The following is a 24,887-nucleotide window of genomic DNA, read 5'->3' on the forward strand; positions in this document are numbered from 1 at the left end:
AGGCCTGGTTTTGCTTCTTAGATGCCATAGATGCTGATAATTCTACGTACAGTCACGCAGCCTGGTCGCTGATTCGAGGATAGACTCTCTCAGTGCTGTCTCTGAACCTTTCCCCTCCCTCTGGCTCTCGTTCTCCGGAGGCTCATCCTGACTGCAGGCTTCTGAAGAGCCCATTCTCCGGGCTGCTGTCGCCCCATGCCTCAAGGCTTCAACAGATAGCTGGAGTTGCCCCTTGCTTTTCGGTGTTATTGCTACTCCTGTGCAGAGAGCTTCTGAAAGCCTTGTTCCTGGCTTCTGACTCCTGACATGTAAGAAGGAAGACAGAAGTAATAATAATAAAACAAACTAGTAACACACATTCCACTTGACTTCCAAAGTGCCGTCACACTTGAAGATGAGTAGGCAAAGAGTTCATCCAGAATGGCATACTAATTTTCTTTATCAATATGATGATGAAACCTAAAATGTCCCTAATAAAAAAGAGGATGACTTGTGATCTGTTCTTCTGGACATAGCCAGCAGTTGAAAATAGTCGCTTCCAAACAAACATTGGCATGAGGCACTTTAAGTGCTATTTGGAAAAGTGATTGGATAAAATTTAAAGTTGTGAGGTGCTTTGATGAGTGAGGTTGTTTTTTTTAAAAGCAAATAGCTGAAAAAAAAATACAGTTCACAGTTGATCCCTTTTGAAAGTGGACTGAATTTATATTAACTAGTGATTTTGATTGTAAGTAAGGCACTTCTGTGAGCAGACAATAAAATATGGATTTCTTCTTTTATTTGGCTCTCTTCCCTCCCTACTGATTTTTAAGCCATTTCGGGTTTATTTTATTCAAAAAGCAGTGGTGAAAAAGACGTGCAATAATGGAAAAGCTAAATTTAGTTTTGGTAAACTCTTTTAAGCTAAAGACTTTTAAGAAAGACATAAATGCCATTTGTAATTATATAACGTTATCTAGTGAATCTGTCAATACTGCCAGCTCCTTGATGGTTTTGGGTAAAAAAATGCTTTGCTTTGGCAGCTTTCATGTTGTTCAAGGTGCTCTTGGGTATGGTTTAAAGCACAATATAATTCTGGTACCACTGCGAAATAATCTTGGATCTTAGCGAGTATGGTTTGTTTTGTGCATTAGCAAACTGACATGCTTCTAGTTGTTAGATTCCAAAGTTACAGATGTTTTTGTTTTGGAAAAGCTCTTGATGAATTCTAGTCTGAATTATTTGAAGTAATAATGTACCATGTGAGTACTTGCTGTTCACCTTCATATACTTTCAGAACTGGGCAGTAATTTGGATCCAAATTTAGAATTCTATTGTAATGAAGGTGCCAAGTACTCAAGAGTGTTTACTTAGGGTGCCATAACCACATTATGAGATAATATTGATAGCTCATTTTACAAGTGCTGTCAAGGTGCTTGACCAGTGAACTCTGGAATGAGAGTTTTTGGCTTTTTTTTTTGAGTGACTTTCAACAAGCTTTTATTTTCCAGCTTCTACTGAGTGTCCACTACTTATACGAGGTATTGTGGAGAATAGAACAGAAACAGGTCCCAAGAGTTAAATTGCTTATCCATTGAGGAAAGAAGATACATATATGAAACATCATGATCAACAATTGGAACATAGAGCAATAAAGACTAAGGGCTAAAAGAATTAAGAGTAAAGGCAGATTACTGGAGGCTGGTGTTTGTCTGAGAAAGCTTTATAGAGACAGTCAGATTTGGTTTGGTTCTTGGTAGAGGTAGAAGCTTTGTTGGAAGGGGGTGGAGTTCAGCATAGCATGAGCTAAGGCACTTCATATTCTAATCCTGTGTATATTATTCTCCTGGATAAACCTAACAGGGGAGGAGACTGTCAGTGGCAATTAACTCCTTTGTAGTGGGCAAAGTTTTCTATAATAAATTACATACTAAATTAAGAAATTAAATATAAGTAATTTTACAAATGTGCATATTTTAGAAGTCAGACTTAAAATAATCATCCTATTTCCTGGGGCAAGTGAGAATATTTTCTAAGCAGATAGAGTATTAAGTTCACATGTTTTTATAATCTGTACATTTTTTACTCTCTGCTAAAAGGCAATTACAATTTTAGTGTTTTGTACAAGACTGGTCTGATTAGTACAACCTTAGATTATTAATATGCTCCCCAAACTATTTCTTGATAAAGGAAAATATGGAAATTCTATAAGTTAGATGGATTTTGGTTCATTAAAGTATATGATAACTTAGTTTTTAGTGCTGCCATTTATTACTACTATTGCTACCATTTCCTGCAAACAAAGGGAGGGGGTATGTCAGAGTCCTGAAAATTGATGTCTGTCAAAGTTCTAATATGGTGTTACTGATAATGCGTGTTTTAATCATCGGCAACTAACGTCATTTTTTAAAATGCAGTTACTGATAATGCGTGTTTTAATCATCGGCAACTAACGTCATTTTTTAAACTGCAGTTACAAACCTCTGCAAAACTTATTTTAGTGCATTTCTAACAACTTTGTGCTGTGTTGAGAATTAGTTATATTACTAATATAACTTTTTTGGTTTTAGTCAACCATTGTAAGTTGATGTTCACATGTAGAAAAAATAACAGCAAAATATACTACAATTGTTACATCAAAGGAGAGGCATGTCTCCCAACGGAAATTCACATATTACAATTCCAAATACAAGGAATTCACAGATTTTCTCTAAGGAATGGTATACTCAAACTTGAAATTTTTGAGGCTTCTGTACATTTCATTTGGTATCTTTTGCTGCTAGCAATAGACTTCTTGGATTAAAGTTATTACTAATAAACTTTAATTCACAGTAGCTAATAGTTTCTAGGCTTAACAAATGTAATTGTAATCTTGAACATCCTCTACTTAGAACATTGGCTATTAGTTAAATAAACAAGTTATTAGTTAGAGAACAGAGTGGTCTACCCAGCCATAGTCAACAAATATATGATTTTTGATGGAAATTAACCAATTAACAGTAGGAAAATATATTCAGAAAGCATTGTGATAAGCAAGTATTGCACATTCATTTCTGTTCTTAGCTACTTATGCTGGTATCAAAGGGAAGATCTTTGGAAAGAGAACTAGTGAATTCAAATGATAGGGAAACTGCCAAACAATTAAAATTACCTTATATGTCAGCTTCTAAGTACTGTGGTGGTTTAAGGTGGGTACATATCTTAGTTAAATTGCTAAACCTCAGTGGTGGTAGCATATGAAATAGGGCAAGGAACTGTCACTTTTCATTACATGTAATTGTGTCACTCAGTATTTTTACCTAATTACTGAGTCTGGAGGCAGAACAGCATTGCACTTAGTACCAATGATTTATCTATAAGTTAGAATTTTCCTTAAATACGTAGTTTTAAAACTGTTATTATATTTTAAAGTATGATATTTATTATGTCAATGGACCAAAATTTTTCTCAGCTGAGCACATCTCTAGATTTTATGATGGAAGCTTGTGCAAAAAAATCTCTTTTACTCAATAATTCTTTCTGGAGCAAATTCTCCTGGAACATAACCTTTTTCACTAATTGAAAGATACCTATAGCCAATTCACTGTAGAAAGAAAAGTGGAGAGTGGAATTCCTTTTTAAAGTATGGTAACTACAAACAAACAAACAAACAAAAAACCTTCATATACGAACTGTAAACTAAATTCACAGGAACTGTCTCACACACAGTTATCATTTTCTTAAAGTCATGTCTTATGAATTGTTAACTCTCTTTGGACTATTGGCATACAAAAGTTACCTACCTCGGAATCAGTGGTCTGATTCATTCTTATTTTCCTGATGACAAATGTACCCCTGGGATTTGATGGGGAGATTAGTTTTGTTACTGATAGTATTTTACTGTAATAGAAAACTTTTGTAACAATTTTTAAACTGCAATAAATATTAACTGAAACCTGAAATTGAATTTTGATATGAATAATAATGATAAAATGGACATTTTTCTAACAGTCTTCATTTAAAACCATTGTACAGTAAGTATTAGTATCTCCATAACCTTTCACAGCCCTGAATTTCATAGCTCCTCATTGTGCTCACTTTCTGTACCTCACTTCTACTTTTGCTAACCACTGTGGATGTTAGTTTGTTTTTGCTGTCACTTCTAAGCTACTTCTGTGGCTCCTAAATGAGTTTTACAAAAGACATTTATATTTTTTAAAAGTTACTAAGGAAAGATTTTCTCTGATAGTCTAAAAAACCAGACCCATACCAAATAAACTGTATTTGAAACTGTGTGTTTTAACTAGAAATAGCAGCAAGGAGAAGAATTGTCTAGGTTCTTTTAAAATACTGTGTCTAACTCAGGCAATTTTTGAATCACTAGATTTTTATTTCAAAAATAATTATTTTCTTTACTGTAGGAAATAAGAAGTCATAAGTTAGATCCTTCTGGAGTAAAAGTAGGGATCCTTTCATCCAGAGATCATCATTACGTTTTTACCATCACAACTTTATATAGTTTTTCATTTTAGAATAGAAAGGACTATCCTCTATTTTCCCATTCTATCTTATTGCCACTATTGTACTTATACAGCATCTTTTAACAGGGGAATTCAAAGAATTCTTTTTAAGTTCTGTGACATTTTTTACCATCTACCTGGAACTATTTTAATTTTTCTTTCAAACTGAAAACTAGATGACATATGAGGTGTTACATAAGTAGTAAGTTTGATTCCACAAGTCATATATAAGCCAGTCTCATTACTTATAAGTTTCTCCTTGCCTTTTGCAGGGCTGAACATATATCATATACTAATACATTTGGTGGTTCTTACTGATTTTAATCTCTAAATGTGCATATAGATCCTTATATTCTGTTTATCTTCCTGCATGCTGTCAAGGCTATCATTATTAACTGGATTGTTTTTGCTTATCATCAATAGATTTAATTATCATGGATTGTATTGTTATTGCTGCCCAGTTGGTCTAGATACTTGTGATTACATAGAAACAGAGAAAAAGTGAGGGTATTTAAAAGGTGGGCGTTAGATTTTATATGTTTCAAATTTTTAATTTGCAATAATTTGGGAAAAATAAGTCTAAAATGGTTGAAGTTTTGAATTTTAGAATATTTTTATGAACTGCCATCTTTATGGCTTCCTTGTAAATGTAGTGACCAGAACTAGGTTCACAAAGGATTACCCTTAGGGATCTTGCTTTAATAAATAGATGCAAATGATTTGTATTTCGTATATCAATGAATTATATGCTAACAGATATCTCTAAAGTACTTAAAGGTGCTTGGAAGCATTTGTTCTTTTAAGCAGTTTCAACAACCTCTCTAACTTATTTGTTTAGCAAACTCTTATTTGTTTAGCAAACTCTTTATGCAAAAATAATCCTAAAGTCAATATAATCTCAGTCCCTTTCTGAATTATCACAAATTGTGAATAAGTAAGGTCCAAATTACAGTATAACAAAATTTCATTAATTCAGGCCCCACTAATCAAGAATTTACTATAGCTTGAATACATACAATAGTCATGCTAAAAATGTTTATCTGCTGAGTACTGACCTATGCAGGTGATAGATTACACTCTACAGGAGAAGCAGCCAGAGTTTTATCAGAGATTAGGAAGTATTGGAACTTCTTTAGTGGGTATTAGAGTACTGATACTGAATTAAAGTAAATGCTAAAAGGGATGAAGGTAGAAACATCTAGATTTTATGTATTTAAAAACATCTTCCAAGTGATCTATTATTACTTAGGACCTTAATTGTATTGGGCTGTTTATGAGAAAGGGGATTTGAACATCAGTTAATAGTGTAAGGAAAATCGAGGCAATAGTAGCAATATTATTTGTGTGTAAATTCTGTGCATTTACAAATTCTTCTTATTGATTCATCACAGTAAGAAATTAAGTGTTCATTAAAAGTTACACCCAGTAGTCTTAATATGTTGCTGGTGTTGCCACATTGCTGAAAGTAATAAAACTTCAGGAACTTCTTTTTCCCCAGTTCTCAGTTAATAATCATATAATGAATGCATGCATATTGATTCTGATTTGTTCTGTTTATGTTATGATGCAATAAGCTCCAAAAAGCAGCACTTCTGATGTTGTGAGATGAAATTCTTCTTACAAGAAACAGGAACTTCTAGTCTGTTTAACTTTAACAAGTTAATCAGAGCAGAGCACAACTATACCTAGTAATAGGGTTGCTAGAGGCTTGTTATTTACTATTGATGCTCTCTTGAGAGAGGGAAAAGCTAGTTCTTTGCTTCAAAGCCTTTTGTAGTAATAATAATTTGCCCCTACTGTGTACCTCATTGCTCTTTACTTACAGATCTTAGATCTTAGGAGTAAGAGCAAGGGACACAATAACACAGAGGTTATTGGATCAACTACAATAGAAATTTAGCTCTTTGGAATTTTTTAACTAATTAGAATTCTTTCTATCTCCCACCCCCTTTGCCATTCCTGTGACATGCGTGATAAACTTTTGTGTGTGTATTTATGGATAGGAGGAAGAGAGACTGAGTATTCATGTATCACTTTTCTCATAGCCACGCATCTAATGCAGAGTAGGAATTAGTCTACGCTAACAGAGGGGAGTAGAAGCTTAGAAAAAATTTTAAAATCATTTGATTTTGGAAAGAAATTTTTATTTACATTTGAATATGAATGTTTCTAATCTAGGTATCCCAGAGACTCAGTTAAATAAAGGCTATGAAATAAAATATCTTGGTTAATGAATTTTCTAATTAACTAAGGATTAATCCAAGGATGTAGTGAAACTAGGGCAGGGATACTTTGCATAAGATGTCCAGAGCTTTAAGTTGTGTGTCATTTATTTGTTGGCCACCTGGATAGGTGTGTGTGTCTTGATTAAAGATTTTTGGTTGCAAATATTAAAGGTCTACTTCAAATTAGCTTAAAATAAAAAAATTGTATTAAGGACATGAGAGGTTCTCATTGAACCCAAGGGCAGGAAGTATAGCCCAAACATATGAGGGACCTGAACTAGAATAAAAAACTCGGTAGCTAAAGGAACTTTCCACCCTTTTTCTCTTCTCCCTCTGCATTCCTGGGACCATAGGGTCTCCTGTTGATTTCTGTTTCTTTCAGCTTGTCTACTTCATTCTTCTCACTACCTTAGCACATAGCCAAACACAGCTTTCCCAAGAGTTCCCAAGTTCACATATTCTAAATTCAGGCAATCAGAAGAGACTCATAGCATCTCTGAATCCTAATTCCCAATTCTGATTGACCCAGTTTGGATTGTATGTCCAACCAGGATCTGATTATCTATGGCTAGAGGGACAAGATTGTGCCCTACAAACATGGCTACTAGGCCCTAACCCTAAATTCCCAGAGAAAGGGAGGTTGTAGGCTGAATAGAATCTCAAATGGTGTCTGTCATGGAGTATAAACTGTACTTCATGGAATTCACTATGTAAAGACAATGTATAAAACATGTATCTTAAAAAAGTAGCACATTTATCATATGCTTATCTTCATTCATAGAACAAGAATGAACATTAGAAATCATATTATCTAGTCTCCTCATTTTGAAGAGAAGGAACTTGAGGCCCGGAAATAATTTTAAAAAGTAACACTTATCCAGGGTCACACAGCAAGGTAGTAGGAAAGCTGTGACTAGACCTCCATCTTGGAAGCAGGCAAGAGAGCATGCCCAGGGTGCTAGGCAAGGAGCCAAGGGCTGCAACCCCTTCTGCCCAGAAGAGGCAAGAGAGCATGCTGAAAACACCACTCCATGTGGGTAGCCCACCACAGCCACTGCCACAGCCATGGCTGCCAAAATGTGGCTCAATATCATAGTAGCAGTCACAGCTACTGTGCAGGCAGCTTGCCAGACACTATGCTGCACAGACACAAGGAGAGTCACCACTGGAGACCGGAAAAAGAAGATGTCTCTCTCCTCAAAGCCTAGTCCAGAGTAATGGAAGAAGCAACAGCTCTTCCAGAAGACGAGGCATCAACATAGAGATACTAAAAATATGAAAACCCAAGAAAATATGACACCACTGAAAGAATATGGTAATTCTCAAATGCCAGACTCTATTGAGCAGGAAAATGTTGACTGATCCCTGAAAAGGAGTTCCAAGTAACAGTCTTAAGGAAACTCACTGAGATACGGAAAGACTCAGTTAGACAACACCATGAAACAAGGAAAAAAAAAAAGAAACCCAGGACATGAAGGAGGAAATTTACAAAGAGATTAATACCTTAAAAAAGAATGTAGCAGAACTCATTTAGCTGAAAGATTCATTCAGCAAAATATAAAACACAACTGACAGTTTAATCATCAAGCTAGAACAAGCAGATGAAGGAACTTCTGATCTTGAAGATAGTCATTCTTAAATAACCTAGGTGGACCAAAAAAAAAAAGGAAAAAAGAATTTAAAAAAATGAAGAAAAGTTAAGAGAGAGCTAGAAGACAACCTTAAGCACACAAAAATTCAAATTACGGGTGTTCCAAAAGGGGAGAAGAAAGGAAAAGGCATGGAAAACCTATTCAATGAAATAATGGTCCCCAAACAGATTCAAACTAAAAGGATCCTCTCCAAGATGCATTATAGTTAAACTGGCAAAGCTAAAAGACAAAGAGAGAATCTTAAAAGAATCAAGAGAAAAGTGTCAACTCACCTAAAAGGGAACCCCTATCAGACTAACAGTAGACTTCTCCGCAGAAATTCTACAGGCCAGAAGAAAATGGGATGACATATAATACTAAAAGAAAAAAATCTGCTGGCCAAGAATACTATATCCAGCAAGGCTGTCCTTCAGAAATGAGGGAAAAATAGTATATTTTCCAGGCAAACAAAAGCTGTGGGAGTTCACCACCACACAACCAGCCCTACAAGAAATCCGCAAGACAGTCCTGCATCTGGAATCCACAAAACAATTATCACCACCATGAATATACGGGAAAGAACAAACCCCTCTGGTAGAACAAAAATGCAAACATGAAAGAGAAAGAAACTGAATCTTACCACTAGAAAAAGCCATACTGACAATGCAGTAATGCCCCTGCTTTATTTCTGATTTTAGTAATTTTGGTTTTCTCTCATTCTTCTTGGTCAGTCTAGATAAAGGTTTGCAAATTTTATTGGTCTTTTTAAAGAATCAACTTTTGGTTTTGTTGATTTTCTTTATTTTCTTTATTATTTTTAAAATTTTAATATTTTTTTTATTTATTAAGAATCCTCATGAGATACAAAACTAATTGTCACCCCTCATGCCCATGATGTGAGGGCCAGATTCCTACTGGCAGCATACCCATTACCAGAAATTACTTTTGTACCCTGTGTCCCCACCCAATTATTCCCAAACCTCCCTCCCCCTCCCCCTCTCCCCCCCACCCTGCTCTGTAGCCCTAGGAATGTTCCCTCCCTCTGTAAGACCACCACATTACTGTGGTCTTTCTTTCCTTCCTTCCTTTCTCTGTTAGCTCTTACATATGAGTGAGCACATGTAGTATTTATCCCTCTGTGCTTTACTTATTTCACTCAATGTAAGTTTCTCCAGATTCATCCATGTTGTTGCAAATGGGAGTATATTATTGTTTTTTATGGCAGAATAGTATTCCATACTGTATGTATACCAGTTTCCTTATCCAATCATCCATTGGTGGACATTTAGGTTGGTTCCATATCTTGGCTATTGTAAACAGAGCTGTGATGAACATGGGAGTGCAGGTATCGCTTTGACATGATGATTTCCATTCCTCTGGGTATATACCCAGAAGAGGGATTGCTGGATCGTATGGAAGACCTATCTGCAGTTGTTTGAGAAACCTCCATACTGTTTTCCATAGTGGTTATACTAATTTACAGTGCCACCAACAGTGGAGTGTTGCCTTCCCTCCACACCCTTGCCAGCATTTGTTATTCAGCGTCTTTTTGGTTATAGCCAGTCTAACTGGAGTGAGGTGGTATCTCAGTGTGGTTTTAATTTGCATTTCCCTGATGACTAGTGATGTTGAGCATTTTTTCATGTATCTGTTGGCCATTCATATGTCTTCCTTTGAAAAAATGTCTATTTAGCTCCTTTGCCCATTTTTTAATTGGGTCATTTTTTTTTTTTTTACTATATAATTGCTTGAGTTCTATGTATATTCTGTATATTAATCCCTTGTCGGATGCATAGTTAGCAAAAATTTTCTCCCACTCTGTAGCTTGTCTTTTCACTCTGTTGATTGTTTCCTTTGCTGTGCAGAAACTTTTTAGTTTGATATAGTCCCATTTGTTTATTTTTTCTTTTGCTGCTTGTGCTTTTGGGCTCATGTTCATAAAGCCTGTGCCCAGACCTAATGGCTGAAGTGTTTCAACTATATTTTCCGTTAGTAATTTTACATTTTCAAGTCTTATACTTGAGTCTTTACTCCATTTTGAGTTGATTTTAGTGTATGGTGAGAGATGCATATCTAGTTTCATTCTTCTGCATATGGATATCCAGTTTTCCCAGCACCACTTGTTGAAGAGGCAGTCTTTTCCCCAATGTAGATTTTTGTTGCTTTTGTCCAGTAACATATGGCTATAAGCCTGAAGAGTGATTTCTGGGTTCTCAATTCTACTCCACTGGTCTGAATGTCTATTTTTATACCAATACTATGCTGTTTTGGTTACAATAGCTTTGCAGTATAATTTGAAGTCAGGCAGTGTTATACCTCTAGCTTTATTTTTTTTTGCTCAAGATTGCTTTGGCTATTTGGGGTCTTTTATTTTTCTGTATGAAAGGTAAGATTGTTTTTTCCATTTCTGTGAAGAATGTCATTGGTATTTAGATGGGGATTGCATTGAATCTGTAGATTGCTTTGGGTGGTATAGACATTTTCACAATGTTAATTTTTCCAATCCAAGAGCATGGAATATCTTTCCATCTTTTTGTGTCTTCTTTAATTTCTTTCAGAAGTGGTTTGTAGTTCTCATTGTAGAGGTCTTTCACCTCCTTGGTTAAATTGATCCCTAGGGATCTTATTTTTTTTCATGACAATTGTAAATGGGCTTACTTTCTTTATTTCTCTTTCTCTAAATTCTTTATTTGAGTATATAAATGCTACTGATTTGGGGGTATTTAATTTGTATCCTGCAACATTACTGAAGTTATTAACCAACTCTAGGAGTTTTTTGATAGAGTTTTTAAGTTTTTCTATATACAGTATCATGTCATCTGCCAATAGAGAAAGTTCGACTTCATCTTTTCCAATCTGGATTCCCTTTATTTCTTTCTCTTGCCTGATTGCTCTGGCTAGTACCTATAGTTCTGTGTTAAATAGAAGTGGTGAGAGTGGGCATCCATGTCTTGTTCCTGTCCTTAAGGGAAAGGCCTTTGATTTTTCCCCATTCAGAATGATACCAGTGGTGGGCTTGACATAAATGGATTTTGTTATGTTGAGATATTTTCCTTCTATACCTAACTTGTTGAGAGTCTTTATCATGAAGTGATGTTGAATTTTGTCAAATTCTTTTTCAGCATCTTGAGATAATCATATGGTCTTTGTCCTTGAGTTTGTTGATGTGATGTGTCACATTTATTGACTTTCATATATTAAACCATCCTTGCATCCCTGGGATGAATCCCACTTGATCATACTGTATAATTTTTAAAAATATGTTCCTGTATTCTGATTGCTAATATTTTGTTGATAATTTTAGCATCTAGGTTCATCAGAGATATCGGCCTGTAATTTTATTTTTTTGCTGTGTCTTTACCCGGTTTTGGTATCAGAGTTATGTTGGCCTCATAGAATGAGTTTGGGAGAGTAGTGTCTCTTTCAATTGTATGGAATAGTTTGAGGAGAACTGGTATTAACTCCTCTTTAAATGTTTGATAGAATTTAGGTGTAAAACCATTCGGACCCAGACTTTTTTGGTGGAAGATTGCTAATTACTGCTTCAGTCTCCATGCTTGTTATTGGTCTGTTCACGTTTTCTATCTCTTCTTGGTTCAGTCTTGGTAGTTTATATGTGTCTAGAAAGTTATTCATGTCTTCCAGATTTTCATATTTGTTGTCATACAGTTGTTTATAATAGTCTCTAATGATTCTTAGTATTTCTGTGGTATCAGACGTAATGTCTCTCTTTACATTTCTAATTTTTGTTATTTGGGTCTTCTCTCTCTCTCTCTCTTTTTTTTTTGTTAACATAGCTAATAGTTTGTCTATTTTATTTATCTTCTCGAAAAACCAACTTTTTGTTTTATTGATTTTTTCTATTGTTTTTTTGGGTCTCTAATTCATTTAGTTCTGCTCTGATTTTAATTATTTCTTTCTGCCTACTACCTTTAGGTTTGGATTGTTGTTGTTTTTCAAGTTATTTGAGGCATAGTGTTAAGTGGTTTATTTGAAGTCTTTCCATTCTTTTGATATAAGCATTTACTGCAATAAATTTGCCTCTTAGTACTGCTTTTGCAGTATCCCACAGGTTTTGGTATGATGTATCTTTATTTTCATTAGTTTCTACAATTTTTTTGATTTACTGTTTAATTTCTTCTCAGACCCATAGGTCATTCAGGAGCCTATTATTTATTTTCTATGTATTTGTGTCGAATCCAGCAATTTGCTTATTGTTTATTTCCAATTTTAGTCCATTGTGGTCTGAAAAGATAGTTGGAATGATTTTGATTTTTTAAAATTTGCTGAGACTGTATTTGTGACCTAATATGTCATCTATCCTGGAGAATGTACCATGAGCTGATGAGAAGGAAGTGTATTCTTTAGCTGTTGGGTGAAATGTTCTGTATATATCTGCCAAGTCCAGTTGGTCTAGGGTGTAGATTAAATCCTGTGTCTCTTCGTTGACTTGTTGCCTGGAACACCTGTCCCGTACTGTGAGAGTGGTGTTCAGATCACCCACTGTTAATGTATTAGGTCCTATTTCTTTTTTAGGTCTAAGAGTGCTTAATATATCTAAGTGCTCTGGTATTGGGTGCATACATTTTTATGATTGTTACGTCTTCTAGGTGGATAGATCCCTTTATCATTATATAGTGGCCTTCTTTGTCTTGTTTTTTGTATTTTGGTTTCAAATCTATTTTGACTGATATAAGAATAGCTACTCCTGCTCGTTTTTTGGTTTCCATTTGTGTGGTATATCTTTTTCCATCCCTTCACTTTTAGTCTGTGTGTGTCTCTATAGGTGAAGTGGGTCTCTTGAAGACAGTATATACTTGGGTCTAGATTTTTAATCCAGTCTGTGTCTTTTGAATGGGGAGTTTAGTCCATGAACGTTTAAAGTAGTTATTGACAAGTATTGCTTAATTCCTGTCATTCCATTCTTCTAAAGCAGAAAAAGACGCAATCTGTGGGTAAATGAGGGTGGCGGGTAGGGTAATTTTTTTAAATTTTGTTTTATTTTGTCAATATACAACGTGGCTGATTATTGAGGGTGATTACCAAAATCTCCCTCCCTCCTCCCTCTCCCCACTCCCTCCCAACAACCTCCTTTCTGTTCACTTGTCATATCAACTACAAGGAATTATGATTGTTGTGTCTTCTTCCCCCCCCATTTATTTGTGTATTTATTTATTTACTTTTTTAGTTGCCACAAATAAGTGAGAACATGTGATATTTCTCTTTCTGTGTCTGACTCGTTTCACTTAATATAATTCTCTCTAGGTCCATCATCTTGTTCCAAATGGCACTATTTCATTCTTTTTTATAGCAGAGTAGTATTCCATTGTGTAGATAAACAAAATTTTCCATATCCACTCATTCGATGATGGACATTTGGGCTGGTTCAAGCTCTTAGCTATTGTAAAGAGTGCTGCAAAGAACATTGGAGAACAGGTATACCTTCGACTTGATGATTTCCATTCCTCTGGGTATATTCCCAGCAGTGGGATAGCTGGGTCATATGGTAGATCTATCTGCAATTGTTTGAGGAACCTCCATACCATTTTCCATAGAGGCTGCACCATTTTGCAGTCCCACCAACAACGTATGAGAGTTCCTTTTTCTCTGCAACCTCTCCAGCATTTATCATTCACAGTCTTTTGGATATTAGCCATCCCAATGAGGGTGAGAGGGTATCTCAGTGTGGTTTGATTTGCATTTCCCAAATGCTGAGTATGTTGACCATTTTTTCATGTGTCTGTTGGCCATTCATATATCTTCCTTTGAGAATTGCCTATTCAGCTCCTTTGTCCATTTTTTAATTGTGTTACTTGTTTTTTTCTTGTAAAGTTGTTTCAGTTCCTCGTATATTCTGGATATTCATCCTTTGTCAGATGTATATTTTGCAAATATTTTCTCCCACTCTGTTGGTTATCTTTTAACTCTGTTAATTGTTTCTTTGGCTGTGCAGAAGTTTTCTAGTTTGATATAATCCCATTTGTTTATTTTTCCTTTGGTTGCCCATGCTTTTGGGGTTGTATTCATGAAGTTTGTGCTCAGTCCTACTTCCTGAAATATTTCTCCTATGTTTTCTTTAAGAAGTTTTGTTGTTTCAGGGTGTATATTTAATTATTAAATACATTTTGAGTTTATTTTAGTGTATGGTGAGAGGTGTGGGTCTACTTTCATTCTCCTGCATATGGATATCCAGTTATCCCGCACCATTTGCTGAAGAGGCAATCTCTTACCCAGTGTATATGCTTGATGCCTTTGTCAAAGATCAGATGGCTGTAGGTATGTGGGTTGATTTCTGGATTCTCTATTGTATTCCATTGATCAGCGTGTTTTTTTTGTATGCCAGTACCATGCTGCTGTGGTTATTATAGCTTTGTAGTATAGTTTAAAGTCAGGTAGTGTTATGCCTTCAGCTTTATTATTATTATTATTATTTTTTGCTCAGCATTGCTTTGTATATGCATGGTATTTTGTTATTACATATAAATGTCTGGAATGTCATTGGAATTTTGATGGGGATTACATTGAATTTGTATATCACTTTGGGTACTATGGACATTTTCACAATGTCTGTTCTTCCAATCCAAGAGCAAGGAATAGCTTTCCATTTCTTGTGTCCTCTTTAATTTCTCTCAGTAGTGGTTTCTAGTTCTCATTATAGATATTTTGCACATCCTTGGTTAACTCAATTCCTAAGTATTTTATTTTTTTGGTGGCTATTATAAATGGGCAAGCTTTCCTGATTTCTCTTTCTCATGTTCTCATTGGAGAATAGAAGTGCCACTGATTTTTGTGTGTTGATTTTGTATCCTGAAAATTTGCTGAAATCGTTTATCAACTCCAGGAGTTTTTTTGTGGAGGCTTTAGGCTGTTCCATATATAGGATCCTGTCATCTGCAAAGAGGGACAGTTTGACTTCATCCTTTCCAATCTGGATGCCCTTTATTTCCTTCTCTTCTCTGATTGCTCTGGCTAGCACTTCCAACACTATGTTGAATTGGAGTGGTGAGAGTGGGCATCCTTGTCTAGTTCCTGTTCTTAAAAGAAAAGCTTTCAGCTTTTCCCATACAAGATGATACTGGCAGTGGGTTTATCATATATGGCTTTAATTATGTTGAGATACTTTCCATCTATACCTAACTTATAGAGTCATTATCATGAATGAGTGTTGAATTTTATCAAATGCTTTTCAGCATCTATAGAGATGATCATATGATCCTTGTGTTTGATTTTATTGATATGGTGTATCATATTTATTGATTGCATATGTTGAACCAACCTTGCATCCTTGGGATAAATCCCAGTTGATGATGGTGTATAATTTTGCATATGTGTTGCTGTATTCTGTTAGCTAGTATTTTATTGAGGATTTTTGAATTTATATTCTGCAAGGATATTGGCCTGTAGTTTTCTTTTTTAGTTGTATCTTTACCTGGTTTTGGTATCAGGGTGATGTTTGCTTCATAGAATGAGTTTGGGAGAATTGCGTCTGTGTCGATCTTTTGGAATTGATTTCAGTCTTTTGTAGAGAATTGATGTCAATTCCTCTTTGAATGTTTGGTAGAATTCTGCTGCGAATCCATCTGATCCTGGGCTTTTCTTTGTTGGGAGCCTTCTGATAAGAGCTTCAATCTCTTTTATTGTTATTGATCTGTTCAGATCTTCTACATCATCTTGGCTCAGTTTTGGTAGTTTGTGTGTGTCCAGAAATTTATCCATTTCCCCCAGATTTTCAAACTTGTTGGCATATAGTTGTTTATAGTAGTCTTGAATGATTCCTTGTATTTCAGAGGTATGAGTTGTAATATCACCTTTTTCATTTGTAATTTTTGATATTTGGGTCTTCTCTCTTCTTTTTTTAGTTAGCTGTGCTAATGGTTTGTCAATTTTATTTATCTTTTCAAAAAAAGAACTTTTTGATTCATTGATCTTTTGTATTGTTTTTTGGGTTTCCATTCATTAAGTTCTGTTCTGATCTTAATGATTTCTTTCTGTCTGCTAACTTTGGGTTTGGATTGTTCTTGTTTTACTAGTTCTTGAAGGTGAAGTATTAGGTTTTTCACTTGCCATGTTTCCATTTTTCTGAAGTAAGCATTTAATGCAATAAATTTCTCCCTTTAGTACTGCTTTTGCAGTATCCCACACGTTTTGGTATGATGTGTCATTGTTTTTATTAGTTTCAGTATATTTTTTGATGTCACGTTTGATTTCTTCTTGGAACCATATGTCATTAAGTAGAATGCTGTTTAGTTTCCATGTGTTTGTATAGTTTCCAGAATTTCATTTGTTATTGGTTTCTAATTTTAATCCATTGTGGTCTGAAAAAATACATGGGATAATTCCACTTTTTTTCGAATTTGTTGAGCCTTGATTTGTGACCTAACGTGATCAATTCAGGAAAATGATCCATGTGCTGATGAGAAGAATGAATATTCAGAGGTTGTTGGATGGAATGTTCTGTAGATATCTGCCAAGTCCAGTTGGTCTAGAGTGTTGTTTACATCTTGTGTTTCTCTGCTGATTCTTTGCCTAGATGATCTGTCCAATATTGATTGTAGGGTCCTCAGGTCCCAGGTTATTATGGTATTGGTGTCTATTTTCTTTTTTAGGTCTAATAGTTTGTTTTATAAATCTGGCTGTTCCGACGTTGGGTGCGTATATATTTATGATTGTTATATCTTCTGGATGGATGAATCCTTTTATCATTATGTAGTGGCCCTCATTATCTCTTTTTATGGTTTTTAGTTTAAAGTCTATTTTATTAGATATAAGAATAGCTACTCCAGTTCGTTTTTCATTTCTGTTTGCATGGTAAATCTTTTTTCATCTTTTCACTCTTAGTCTATGTGAGTCTTTATAGGTGAGGTGAGTCTCGTGAAGGCTGCAAATAGTTGGGTCCTCCTTTTTAATCCAGTCAGCCAGTCTGTGTCTTTTGATTGGGGAAGTTAATCCTTTTTCATTGAGTTGTTATTGTAAACTGTTGATTTCCTCCTAGCATTTTATTAATTTTTGTTTTGATGTCTTAAGTGTCTTTTGTTCCTTTCTTTCTGATTTACCATTTGTTTTCTGTGTTTGTTGGTTCCTTGGGTTGTAGATCAACTTTTTTTTCTCTTCATTGTTGGCATTTTTGTTTTACTAGTGGGTTTTGATTTTTCTAGAGTCTTTATGGCAGTGGTAGTTATTTTTCAGGTGCCAGACCCAGTACTCCCTTGAGAATTTCTTGTAAGGTTGTAGTCATGTGGTAGTTTACTCCTGCAGGTTTTGTATAACCTTGTGGGGTCGAGTATTCTTGGCTGGCAATCTCTATCTTATAGTATTTTGAAAATATCATCCCATTCCTTTCTGGCTTTTAAGGTTTGTGATGAAAAGTCTGATGTTAGTCTGATTGGGGCTCTCCTGTAAGTGGTTTGACACTTCTCTCTTACAGCTTTTAAGATTCTCTCTTTGTCTTTGAGTTTTGCCTACTCGACTATAACCTGTGTTGGAGAAGACCTTTTTGGATTGAATACATTTGGGGATCTTTGAGCTTCCTGAATCTGAAGATCTGTGTCTTTTCTTATACCTGGGAAGTTTTCTGCCACTATTTTGTTGAGTACGTTTTCAATGCAATCTCCTTTATCCTCCCCTTCTGGAATACCCATGACTTGGATATATGAGCTCTTAAGGTTGCCTGATATCTCTCTTAGATTTTCTCAAATGTTTTTAATTCTTTTTCTTTTTTTTCTGCCTGTGTTATTTCAAAGAGTCCATTTTCAAGGTCAGAAGTTCTCCCTTTTGCTTCTGCAAGCCTGCTGGTTAAACTTTGTGTTGTATTTTTTATTTTGTTGAATGAATTCTTCAGCTGGGCAAGCTCTGCTACATCGTTTGTCAGGGCATTGATTTCCTTGTACATTTATTCTTTCAGGTCCTGTGTACTTTTCCTCATTTTTCATCTTGTCTGGTGGAGTTTTCTTGTATTTCATTTAGTTTCCTTAGAATTATCACTCAAAATTCCTTGTCAGATATTTCAAGGGCTTCTTGTTCTATAGGTTCTAGAGCTTGGGAGTTATTACCCTTTGGTGGTTTACTTTCTTGATTTTTCATATTTCTGGTATCTTTCCTTTGATGTTAAGTCATTGTGGCAGGGGATTTCACGGTCCACTGGTTCGACACTATTGTCTGGCTAGGATGCTGCTGGGGCTGCCAATTTTGCATGGCTGCCTCAGTGTCTGCTTAGTTGGCCTCTGGTGCCTCGGGTGCATGGTAGCCTTAGGTCTTGGGCTTTTCTGGGGAGGTGCCTCTCTGGTCAGTGTACCCTCAGCCTGGCTGGGGATGAAGTCAGGCAGTGGCAGTGAGGCCTACCTTCTGGGTCGCATGCGACCATTGTAGGGCACGTGGTCTCTGCGGATCCTGAACCCCTCCAGCTGGGCGCCTCTCTGATTGGCACACACTCCACCAGGCTGGGGATGAAGTCAGTTGGTGGCAGCCAGGACTACCTGCTGGGTCACATGCTGGCACTGCAGGGCACATGATCCTGGGTAGGGTAGTTTTAAAAGCATCCTCTACAGCCTTCTGATCCATAGTCAGATGCATTATCCATTGTGCCATATATACGTTTATAGAAGAATGAAACTTGATCCATACCTTTTATTGTATACCAAAGTCAACTCAAAATGGATTGCTGACCTAAATATAAGGCCTGAAACTTTTAAACTCCTAGAAGAAAACATAGGGAAACACTCCAGGTTTTAGGACTGGGCAATGACTTTATTAATAACACTCCCAAAGCATGGGCAACAAAAGAAAAAAATAAACAAATGGGATTATGTAAAACTAAATACCTTATGCACAGCAGAGGAAACAATCAGAGTGAAAAGATATCCTACAGAATGAGAGAAAATATTTGCAAAATATGCATCTGACAAAGGACTAATATCTAGAATATACAAAGAGCTTAGACAGCTTTACAGCAAAAAATCAAATAATCCAATTAAAAAATGGGCAAAGGAGCTGAATAGACATTTCTCAGAGAAAGACATACAAATGGCCAACGGGTATATGAAAAAATGCTCAACATCACTAATCATTAGGGAAATGCAAATCAAAACCATTCTGAGATGTCACCTCACCCCTATCAGAGTGGCTATTATAAAAAAGACAGAGAATAACAAATGCTGGTGAGGATTTGGAGATAGAGGAACCCTCCTGCACTGTTGGTGGAACTGTAAATTAGTACAGCCATTATGGAGAACGGTATGGAGATTCCTTAAACAACTACAGAGAGAACTTCCATATGATCCAGCAGTCCCAGTACCGGGGATATATCCAGAGGATTCGAAAACCTCAGGTCGAAGGGATACTTGCACTCCCATGTTTATTGCAGCTCTATTTACAATAGCTAGGTGATGGAACCAACCTAAATGTCCATCGATGGATGACTGGATAAGAAAATACTACTTAGCCATAAAAAAGAATGAAATTCTACCATTTGCAACAACATGGATGAGCCTGGAGAAAATTATCCTAAGTGAAGCAACCCAGGTACAGAAAGAGAAATACCACATGTTCTCAGTCATAGCTGGGAGCTGAATCCATAAATAAACAAAAGAACGAAAGAGAGAGACAGAGAGAAAGAAGCAACAGTCACAGTAATGCTTTGAACTTTTAGAAAACTAGAAGTGGAAAAGCTGAGGGGAGGGAAGATGGAGGGGGTGCTAATGCGGAATTGGTCAACAGACACAAAGAATGATTGCATATTGTAATGATGAATAAGCTAACTATACTGATCTAACCACCACACATTCTACACAATTATTGAAAATCAACGTTGTAGCCCACATGTATGTATAATAAAAAAATGAAAATTGAGTAAAAGTAAATAAAAATAAAAAATAAAAGCATCTTCTGTGAGGAATTAGAATTGCAAGTAAAAGGACTGCTCAGCATTTTTGGAATCCCAGGTGATGCTGAAGCTTTCTCTGCTTTTAACTCCTATTGGTATAACAAATGTAAAACACTTAACACATTGGCATATAGTAGATGTAAATAAATGTTAGTTGTTTCTTTCCTTGTTCCCCTGATAGCATCAGATATTTTAGCAATTATTTGTTTATGGTATATTATCTCAGCATTTCCACATTGTATACTTCTTGATAGCAGAGACCATATCATATATTTCTTTTGTATTCTCAACCCCCTTCCCTCTTTGACACATTAATGATGACAATAGCAACATAAGTGAACTCATGGGTGGTATTTTGTAATTTACAAAGCCCTTTAGTATAGATTATTTCATTTAATTTTTAGAATAACATTGTATTATTGTGAGCTTTTAATAGGTGAGGAAACTGAAGCTCAGAAAGATTTAATGGCATGCTCTATGTTTCACAGAACGCAAGTGGCTGAACCAAACTCCAAATCCTACTAGGTAGTAGACCTCGATACATACCAACTGACTGAATCTATGAGACTTTGCAGGAGGTGGATCTTATGATGGGTGGAATTGGTAGACTAGTAAAGAAGACAGTCAGAGACAATGCTGGTGGATGCTAGAACCTTTTAAACTAATGTGTAAACTGAGAAGAGAAACTGGGAAGGCGATTAAATAATGAGATTGGATTTTGGCATGTTAATTTTCGGGTATTACTGGGATATCAATGAGGAGATAAGCTATAGGAGCCATTCTTTATATAGCATCTGTCTTTTAAAAATACAGCTCTGATCATGTTATTCTCCTAGTTAAAACCCTGCAGTAGCTTTCCATTGTGCTTAGGATAAAATTCAAACTCATAGCACATTCTACAGGACTGTCTGTGTTCTGCTCTCTGCCAACCTCTATAGTCTTCCCTCTCATCCCATTCTTTCTTTTGCCCACTATGATTCAGCCACTCTATCTTCCTTTCAGTTTCTCACATTAAGCTCTTTGGCTAAATCCTATGCAACCCTCACTTCTCTGCTTGCATATCACTTCCTTCCAGTCTGATCTAGTCCCCTAGTTATAAGTTCTCACTGGCTCCTTTACTTTTCCCACAAGGTACTTACCACAATTTATAATTTTATATTTATTTGTGTTTATCTGCTGAAGATCTGTCTCCCTGACTAGACAGTACACTTTAGAAGGTACCACATCTATTGTGTTTGCTTTTGTATATTTGGCACTCAGAGCTGTGCTTGATACAAAGTATACTTTCAGTAAATATGTATTGATTGAATGAATGAACCTAAACTTCTTGTCTATGAACCCAAAACTTTTTTCAACAGTCTATATTGCCTTTGACAAATGGCACTTTCTTTTTAAGTAAAAAGGGTAGAATTTCGTCTTTATTTCTAGGACACTGCAGACTCCACCTGGTTCAAATTCCACATAGAAATAAGAAACCCATCAGAGAGAGAGAGAGGATTTGAACAGTATGTATAGTTTGGAACTGTTTAAGTATACTTGAGTTGTAAAAAGTGCTGAATTACAAATCACATTTAAAAAGAGGTCTTTCTAGAGAAACAGTAGGACAAACTTAAACCCAACATGGTATGCAGCAAACTACTTCAGCTGTAAAATCTAAAACTGAAAATCTAGGGAGTATAATCCTAAACTGCATCCATCAGAGGTAGATTTTGGTGTGTCATTCTTATCCTTTTCTTCCTCTACAGAGAAATACTCAGTCAAGCTTAATGAAATCTTGTAAATAGTTTTGTTTTCATGGTTTTGAAGACCTTTAATTTTGTCCAGGTCACCATGCTCTTCACTGTACTAAGAATTTTTTTTTCAGTTTCAGCCAGTTTCTCCACAGTTGTGAAGATATTTGAAATGGCGTCCAGAATAAACAGGACAGTCATATCTTTTGCACTTAAAAGGTTCATTAGTGCTTCTATCATGGTACAGTGGATATGGTACACAATCTGTTCAAGTGTTCCTTCACTTGTATAGTCAGTGACTAACCATATAGTTTGATTGTATATCTTCAAATCTGCCTTCAAGAAAAGGTCAAAATGGCCAACAAAGAATGAATACAACAAGAAATGGAACTTGCTTGTTAGGTGGCTGTGCTTTTTGACATTGTCCATATAGCCTTCTTCTGAATGTTAGTTTTGGCCTTAGCAGACTGGGAAAAACTGAAAGCGCACCTATATCTACTGTAACCTAAGTCTGTTCATCTTAAATACAGTCCTGGCGACTTTATTTCCCATGGCTCTTCAGACTGGAGTCATTGTTGGCAATTCAGTAGCTCCTAGAAGCTTTATAAGCTGCGGCAAAACTCCTATTTTAACAGTTATTTCGGTTACTTCATTTGGACCATCAGTGAGGTAGAAGATAGTCCATCAAATATCTGTAAATACTTCTAGATCATTGTGATGCAGGTGATAAACTAAAGTAGGAAGAATTTGCTTGACAGTATCTAACAGGGGAGTAGGATTCTTATTGCAGCATAGGTTTGAAAGAGTCAAGTTAAACCGATGTGAATAACCACATGCTGAAGATGACGTATCAGGAACTGTAAGCAGATTTAATAAAGTGCTATTGTACCATTCTTTTTGTGTGTGTATTTTGAATTTTATTTATTTATTTTTGATTATGCATATTTATGGGGTACAGAGTTGACTATCAGTATTTGTGTACAATATGTGATGATCAAATCAATATTATTAGCCTGTTCATCATTACAAATCATTATTCTTTGTGTCCCTTACCCAATTAGTGCCTAACTCCCCTCCCCCCCCTCCACCTTTCCCACCTCTAGTAACTATAGGTCTGTTCTCTCCTTGATAACCAAATCTTGGAAAGCTGAACTGTTACCTGCAATGTTTCATAAGATCTTATATAGCTTATTCACTGATGTGTGAATGGAGAGATGCTAACAGAGCAATGAATGCTGGAATAGCACCTCCATCTACCATAGCTTTGTCTATTTTGATTTCCCAGAATCAGCATTAGTAAGTGCACCTAAGCAAATTAAAATTCAGTAGGACTACAATCAGAGAAAGGCACACATTTTGGAATAAAACCAGCCTGGATTATATTGTCTGTGGAGGGCTATTATAGAAAGCAGTTTTCTAGCAACTTGGGTAGCTGGGAGTTGGCTTCCAAATACTGCTGTTTCTATCTTTCACAGTGTCATCAACAGAACAGTTTACAAAGCCCTAGTAGTTATGGTTTTCCTATAGTGGAGAAGTAGCAGCAGCAGTAAGAAAGCGAGCTTACATTTCTCCTTTCTAGTACCTGGTCATCTTTCTTAGCTTTCCTCAGTTTCATATTAACTTCTATACACCACTGTATCATTTCTGTTGTGTCTTTCTCTTCATTCTTGAACCTGTTAAGGTGGGCAGCTGGTGAATTAGCTTTCTCATTGGTTAACATGTATGGTGTTAGACACTGGGAGAAAGTTAGAAGATAGCTGTGGATCTGGCTCAGGTTTTATGGGTAACAGCATCAGCATTCAGACTCAGGACAATATTCCCTGGATGACTGAAAAAATTATACTTTAAAATTCTAAACTGTAAAGGCACTCAGAATTGTCTTTTGATTTTCTAATGATGTATGAAAAAAATGGTAAAAGACTCTACCCCTATACAGTGGGGAAATACGTTTCTAATTCAAGAGGAGATTGCCGAAGGGAAAATAATATCCACCAAAGAGGGAAAAAAGTGATTTGGACAGTATCCTGTAGTCAAAATTATGGTAGAATGATTTTAGAATTACTTTATTTTTAAATGGGTAAATTAGAGGGTTGGGGAGAGGGGGTTTAGTTTGAACTAGAATTATATGCTTTATTTTTTGTTCCTTCTATCATGCCTGTCCTTTTTAAAAATCATAGCAATTATGATTAGTATTTATTATAAAATAATCATTATTATTGACAGAGAAAATTGCATTTCCATTCTTTCTAGAACTTTATTTTTTAAATGTCTGTAAAGACACAGCACAAACTCATGTAAAGAAGCTATGGATGTTGTTTCCCCTGGCTTGTTAACAAAGTGAAACTTAAGATGGATAGGCAACATGTAATGTAATTAAGATTTAAGTTACCAAATGGCAACCTTACCTTCTGAGAGATGTTTTCCTGGTTATAAAAAGAGCCCAGTTCCTAAACTGAAGATATATAGTCAATATTAGCAAAATCAGTTTTTAAAAACCCCATATATTTTGGAAATAACTCTTTTCCATCTTTATTTCAAAGTTGTGTTTCATTGGATTGTCCTTATATTTGAATGTGAGGAACTGTCATCAAGCTCTTAACTGCTGCTCACTTCTTACTCCATTGGTCTGAGGCTTCTGTATACAAGCTTTCGGGAAGGTGCAAAATCAGATTTTAAGGGAGTTATCATTATTGTCATGCTTTATCTGTCTTTTCCAGTTTCTCTATTCTTTCATAGCTGTCACTTGCCATTGTCCTCTGCACACTTCTAATTTATTTAGTCTAGCACTTACCAGGAAAAGAAATAACCACAATTTTTAGGAGTTTGTGTAAATAAAAGTTAATAGGCTTGAATGAGACTCAAAGGGCTCCTTGATTGTCTCCTCCTCCTCCTTCCTTCTTCTTCCTTCTCACTCTCCCCTCCCCCTCTTCTTCCTCCCCCTCCTC

At 35.8% G+C, this 24,887-nt stretch overlaps 1 pseudogene; it reads right to left on the bottom strand.

Annotated features, from left to right (window-relative positions):
• Positions 1 to 42: 42 nt before the first annotated feature.
• LOC134368050 (importin subunit alpha-1-like) lies at positions 43 to 23,662 on the bottom strand (annotated as a pseudogene).
• Between the last annotated feature and the right edge of the window lie 1,225 nt (positions 23,663 to 24,887).

The sequence above is a fragment of the Cynocephalus volans genome, chromosome X (genome assembly GCF_027409185.1).
Source record: "Cynocephalus volans isolate mCynVol1 chromosome X, mCynVol1.pri, whole genome shotgun sequence".
Lineage (NCBI taxonomy): Eukaryota > Metazoa > Chordata > Mammalia > Dermoptera > Cynocephalidae > Cynocephalus > Cynocephalus volans.